Source organism: Sinocyclocheilus rhinocerous, unplaced genomic scaffold (assembly GCF_001515625.1).
Source record: "Sinocyclocheilus rhinocerous isolate Xijiao unplaced genomic scaffold, SAMN03320098_v1.1 scaffold1965, whole genome shotgun sequence".
NCBI classification, from domain to species: Eukaryota; Metazoa; Chordata; class Actinopteri; order Cypriniformes; family Cyprinidae; genus Sinocyclocheilus; species Sinocyclocheilus rhinocerous.
Window position 1 is genome coordinate 35,038 of NW_015625577.1, and position 7,346 is coordinate 42,383.

Sequence of the window (7,346 nt, forward strand, 5' to 3'; positions counted from 1 at the left end):
AGATAGATAGATAGATAGACAGATAGATAGATAGATAGGCCTAGATAGAGATACAAATAGATTGCTAGACAGACCAAAAGATAGATACATAAGATCTGTGATTATACTAAAATAAACTTTTAAAGTAATAAAATAAACTATGTAAACATAAATATTTGAATGGAAATAGTAAAATAAAATTGTCATATTGTGGAATGCATGTCAACACTGGCACTCATTATTTATTAAAAGAAAGTGTTTGTGAAGAAATTTCCTGATTCCAGACATTCCTCTATGTGTATGTGTGTGTGTGAGTGTGTAAACACGGTCCGGCGACTTATATGGTCACAAAAGCCCAAAGTCGCGCACATACCTCAGACATTAAACACACATACGGGCCCCTGCGGCCCAACTATTTCAAGTTCACCCTGTGACGCGAACTTTGCCGCTCTGACACGCCCACACATCGCTCGCGATTGGCCGAGGCGCTCGGGAATGCAGAGCAAGCGGGCTGTGATTGGCGGCGGGGCGGGGCGATTGGCGGTGACGCGCAGAACAGACCCCGCCCTCCCGGGACCGCACCCCGAACCATTACAGCAGGACGGAGTTCAACTACCGAGTGGAAGAAGAAGAAAGGAGAGAAAAAAGAGAAAAGAGAGAACGAGGCGAAGGGGCAAACTTGTGCGCAGTTTCTGCGGATTGAAAAGGGAAGTTTGCAACGCAGCGACACGGATCCACACTGAGTCCCTGGAGTTTCTGACAAGCCGAACTCCGAGCGTCTGCATCTGATTAGCAGGTAACCAGCCGCACGGCACCGGTTCGATTGTTGCGTTCACCGCGGGTCCAGGACGCGGCCAGCAGAAGCAGGAAGCGCGCAGAGCGCCGCGGGGTGGGACTCACTGACGCGACCTGATTTTGCTGCACTTTCAAACTTCTGTGCGTGAAATCGCAACGCTTCATCGTTATAGCGTGAAACTGATAAGCTGTGACACGCGTCAAGATCGGCCAGGACGGGCGAGCGGTGAGTTTCAGGAACACCGCGTTACGCGGAAATGCACCGATGCTATAGAAGAACGTTATTTATTCAGAAACCATTGATGCCTTTGGGAAATGCAGGCCAGAACAATGCTTATCGGAGGACAGAAAAAAACATATGTTTGAATTATTTCACAATAAATAAACAAATTGTAGCCGACATAGTTTGAGCAATTACATTTATTTAAATTGAACGTTAAAAGTGCATATCCATCACGTTCTATTCTGTAACGTTAATATAAATCATACACTGTCAGAATAAAAGGTTGCATTTTATTCATACACTGTCAGAATAAAAGGTTGTATTTTATGTGTGCAACAGCCCGCCACTGGCAGTCCCTTACGAAAATGAACCAAAGTGTAGTTCATCTACAGTATTTGTAGATTCCCATGGTTACCACTAAAGTAAACATTTTAACCATGTGTAAACAAAAAAATAACCTAATAATCTGCAGTTAAGGCGTATTGAATGTTCAAATGCATTTCAAATATAATGTTAAGTGGATGTCATTAATCAGTGTACTCTTAGTAATTTAATAATTTTCATAATTTAAAAGTTCAGGTTAGTCGACATATACAAGTACGACGATATCGACGATACTGGCCTTAGTTTAAAAACAAATGAGTTTGTGTTGTACTTTAAGGAAGACTTTCTTTAAAACAGCTTTGCGAATGTTTTGCAAAGAACATTTGTGCCTCTAACTTGATTATTCACACAATGACAGGAAAATGAACAGGATGTTATTCGTGGAGTGCTTGACGTCTGCGCCATGGACTGATTTGATTATGATTTGTCGGGGTTTAAAATCACACCCAAGTCTGTGTCTAATCCACTTGTGACCTCTCAGATTCTCACCGATATGAGTGTGTACAACAGTCTCGGTCATCGTTACAGTGATATACTTGTGTCTGCATGTTCATGCAGTTATTAACGGTGTGCTAATGTGCACATACTGCTGGTGTGAACGTAGACTAACCAGTTTCACTTTCTTAGACGTCTGCACTGCAGTAGTCACCTGGGCAGTGTGTGTGCGCGTGTGACCTGGTTTTCCGCGAGCGAGTGTGTGTCTAGGACGCTGTGACCCATTAAAAGCACATGCTGGTCTTATTCTGCGTTTTGTTTTAGCTGCTCTGGTTTGTTAATCCTAGCACAACGCTTATGTTTGGGAATGCTAGCATTTCTGCAGCATTTATCCTGTGCACAGTACTGGTGCGTCCAAGTCATGCCACAAAGATCAGGTTTACATAACCACGGTCGAACGTAACCTCAACGTCGTAATCACGAGTGGGGAAACAGTTATCTTTGATGGTGCGTTCAAGTCATGTCAGATAGATCGTATTTACGAGTTGAACGCACATGAACGCCACCACAAAGTCGTTATTACGAGTGGGAAACTCGACATTTTCTTTAAGCCCCGAGTTTCCGAGTTGGGGGCGTGTCGATGAGAAACATGGCGGAATCGATGGATGCAACGTCTGTAGTTGACGGTAAATTTTTGTTTAAATTGATAGTTTAGTTGTCCTATAAACTTAAATTGGTCATGTTCTTGTTACGCAGCTAGTTAATGAAATCCAAGTAAAAAAATGCAGACCCTGTTGTATTTTCTTGTAATTTATTAAAAGAAGGTACACCGCCATCTTATGCCGACTAAACTGACTTGAACACACCTGACGTCGTAATTACGACTTCTCAACTCGTAAGTACGAATGTCCCACGAGGACTTGAACGCAGCATGAGCTCAGAGTTTCCATGTTGGGGGCGTGTCAGTGAGAGAAAACATGGCGGACGCAATGGATGCGACGTCTGTAGTTTGACTGTAATTTTGTCGCAATGTATAAAACTGCTATCTTTTTAATTTACAATAAAACTATCCAAGTTGTGTATTGTATACTTACAATAGAATATACAACAGTTAAGTTTACAGCAGCTTCATAAATTGACCAAAGTGACTTGAATGCATCAGATGTCGTAATTACGACTTCCCAACTCATACGTACAAACTTCCCAGTCTGACTTGAACACACGTGCACGCATTACCTGAATTCATGTTTTCCAACAGTAAAACGCGAATGCCTGAATGAGCTGAGAAGCGACAACAACCATTTTATCTCTTGTTTTGACCCATTATTTTATCAGACTGTCAAAAATGAGGACATTTTGCAATACAATTGGTTAAAAAAATGCAAAATGGCCATATTTATTTCTAAATGTTCAAAGTTGTAAATAAAACAAAGCTTATTGGAGCACATTTTTTTTTCAAGAAAACACTGTTTTAGTCTTTAAACGTCCAAATTGTACTTTAATTTAATGTTAATTGCCATTTAGTTGCAATTATTCGTGACATTTACTAGCAATTTCTGAGTAAGTAAATCCTACACCACATTTCTCCAGCGTACCATTTCACATGCTGTTTTTTTTAGAGATAGTGAGCCATGTAGAGCACTGTAACCTGAAAAACTACAACAGTGTGCTTTCAGAGTAGAATAAAGAAAGAAGTCATGCATTACAGTGATTTTATCATGTGCAAAGATAAAAGTCCCAATGCAAAGCCTGCTAAAATCAGGCTGTTTAGAGTTACTTGTTGCTTTTATAAAACAGTGACAGCAGCAATATAATAAATAAACAGTAAAAATATATTTAACACTGGATCAAATTTAGAAATGATCTCTGATATATGCGTGTGTGTGTGTGTGTTGATTTTATCATGTGCAAAGATAAAAGTCCCAATGCAAAGCCTGCTAAAATCAGGCTGTTTAGAGTTTACTTGTTGCTTTTATAAAACAGTGACAGCAGCAATATAATAAATAAACAGTAAAAATATATTTAACACTGGATCAAATTTAGAAATGATCTCTGATATATGCGTGTGTGTGTGTGTGTATATATATATATATATATATATATATATTAATAAATAAACACAAATAAGAAACATAATTAACACTGAGACATTCCTCTGAAATATCATGTTTTGTGTTCCACCTAAAGAAGTCATTTATTAATGATATCAATTTAATACAATTATTTATGAATGTATTGATTATTTTAATTAAGAAATAATTGTAAATGTATTTATAAGATTTAATTATAATAATAAAGTATGATAATGCATATGCATTAATTATAATGAATACAAAAATATATAGTATTAAATGTAATAATTAATAAAGTGAATTTTCAACTAAATTTTCAATATAATACAGACAGAAGAGTGAAATTTATATGCATTATTATATTTTATTATTAAAAAATAAATATAAGTAAATTCAATTATAAAAAATAGAAATATTATTGAATTCTATTTAATTATATTAAATGAATATTTATTTAAAAATGATAATTTGAATTCAATAATAAAGTAATAAATAAAAATTTATATTATTCATAAATAAATGACAGAGAACATTTCCAAATTTGATGGAGTGTTGAAAAATGTGATTGTTAATTATTGTTTTATATGTATACACACATTATTAATAAAGTATCAAATAGTGTCATAATCAGCAAAGACTACACGGTTACATTCATTAGTAACAGTAATTGTGATGAACTATATTTATAGGCTGTTGTGTCTTTCGTAAGGCATTTTTTGCAGATCTTTCTGCATGCGTTCCTCAGGAGACTCGCGCGTTTAATTATGTTTCCTGAGCTCTGGCGTGTCTTTCAGCATCTGTGGGATCAGCGCGGGGAAAAAAGCACAGCGCTGTGAGATTGACATGTGTGGACCTGCAGCGCTTTATCCAGCTTCAGGTGCTGTTTATGCGCTCAGAGCCCCGCGGCATTGTGTTCTCAATTAAATATTAATAAATTAATTTAATAAATTCTTAAATTGAACAGAAGAAATTTCAAAGAATGTTTCTGTATTAATTATGTTTTGTATTGAAATGATTCAATAATACATTTATGTAAAAATATATTTGGGATTGTAAATATATTACAGTGTGTGAATATATGCGCACACACACACACACAAGTCCCTCTGTTTTTTGTCCACACAATGAAAGTCAATGAGGTCCAATGTCAATATTTTCACCCCAACATTCTTCAAAACATTTTGAATTTGACATTGTGGACTTTTATGTTCCACAGAAGAAAGAAAGTCATAGAGGTTTGGAATGTAAATGATGAAGAATGATCATTTTTGTGTCAAATATCCCTTTAAGTTCACATTCTTGTACATTTGTTGTTTCCCTGTGGATCAGATGAGCAGTGAAGGTCTCAGTCGAGCGTTCACTCGTCTCTCACTTTCACTCCACTGCTGTTTGGACGGGATTCGTCAGGAGTGTCCAAAACGTTTCTCTTCATCCTTCCTCTCCTTTTTTGGTTTGCTTTCTATCCAGTTGACCAGCCCTTCCCATAATGCACTTGTGCAGCAGGAGAACACAACAGTGACAGGAAGTGAGAGAGAGAAAGAGAGCTCATATCCAGACAAACATAAAGAGGCACGTCCTGATTGTTCGCCGTGTTTCTCCATCTGTGTCAGGCGTTGTGTTTATCGCAGGATTTGCTGCATGACTGCATTATGATGCACTGCAGACTCATTCCTCCTGCTCACTGGCCCACTGCCAGAGACATGATGTCACTTCCTGTTGCAGACATGAGCTTGTCTGTCTTCACAAGGAAAACCCTGTACTGGATGTTTCCTGAAGCCGGATGTTCATTATAGTTTCTGTGTTCATTATAGTTGCCTGGTTTTGTCTTGAACTCATTAGTAAGTAAATTTGCATGTAAAGATTCTATTTTATTTCATATTGTGCATTTATTAATTAATTTATAATTTTTATATAATATGAAAATCAAATATCAAACATACACTGATTCAAATTTAGAAATAATTTCTGATATTTCTAATATACTGTGTATATATATATATATAATAAACGTAATTAGCAGCACTGAGACATTCTTTGAAATATCTTTTGTGTTTCCACTTAAAAAGTAATTAATTTATTAATCATTTTAATAATATTTGTGTATTTATTATTTTTGTTGCATTTTAATTAAATTATGAAGTGATTTAATTTATTATAATGATATTTATATTTATAATTGTAATGCATTTATAATGGGCAATCTTTGGGCAATCTTTCTATACTTCTACTACTCGATCTCAGCTCAGCTTTTGATACCGTCTCTCATAAGCTATTACTCGTGCGCCTCTCAGAGATTGGCATTTCAGGAGCTGCGTTATCCTGGTTTTCCTCATATTTGACAGACAGACAATACTACATCACCATACATAACTATAAATCTCCCTCTTAAACAGGGTGTGCCACAGGGCTCAGTCCTAGGACCATTATTATTTATATTATGCCCCTCGGACAAATTATTCGCCGCCACGGTTTACAGTACCACTGCTATGCTGATGATATTCAGATATACACTTCCTGCCGACCTGACTCTCTATTGAGAGACATCTCTATTGTCATGTGTCAATGAGTTAAAGACCTGGCTTAACTCCAACTCTCTCAGTCTGAATTTGACTAAAACAGATATCTTACTTGTCGGGCCCCCAACTGTAACAAAAACATAACAAATGCCCCTAGATTTGACCTTGAAGCCACATCAATTATTCCATCTGCCACAGTCAAAAACTTAGGTATCATTCTTGACTCTTCTCTAAACCTAGATGCTTATATTAGTAAGCTCTCCAAAGCTGCATTTTTTTCAACTTCGCCGTATTGCCAAACTCCGTTCCTTCATCAGCCCAAACGATGCTGAATTACTAGTACATGCTTTAATCACATCCCGCCTTGTAATGCTCTTTTGATTACTGTAATGATCTCTCGATTGCAATATATTCAAAATTCTGCTGCGAGAATGCTAACTTGCACTAAACGGTCCTGGCATATCATTCTCCTACCTATGTGTTCAACCAATATTACCAGTTATAATGTTTTTTGTGTGTGTGTGTGTGTGATTGTGATTATGATACTGTATTATTAGTGTGGTATGCAACTGCAACCGCACGTTCTGGACTTGGCAAATGTCTTGTCCATCTATGTATAACATGATTGTTTATTTGCTTTTGTCATTGTGCAGCGTCCTTGAGCTTGGGAAAGGCGCTATATAAATTAAACCTGTTATTATTATTATTATTATTATATTTATTTATTTAATAAAAATAAAATATAGCTATACATATGCAACAATAATAAAAATAAATTAAATATAATAATTAATAATTAAATTCTTCAGCACCGAATCAAATTTGGAAATTATATATAAATATTTTGTGTTCTACGCAAGTCATTTTTAATTTATGATTTATTCAATTTATGATTTATTTTAATTTATTAATATTTAATTATTTTATTAATACGTTTATGTA

The 7,346-nt window shown here is 36.1% G+C and overlaps 1 protein-coding gene across 1 annotated transcript in view; it reads left to right on the plus strand.

The window, feature by feature from the left end:
* Nucleotides 1-502: 502 nt before the first annotated feature.
* LOC107751969 (myosin-9-like) overlaps nt 503-7,346 on the plus strand; it is a 66,503-nt gene continuing 59,659 nt past the window's right edge. The window contains exon 1 of the mRNA XM_016567783.1: nt 503-775. The gene's annotated coding sequence lies outside the window, so the exon portion shown is untranslated. The remainder of the gene's footprint in view (nt 776-7,346) is intronic.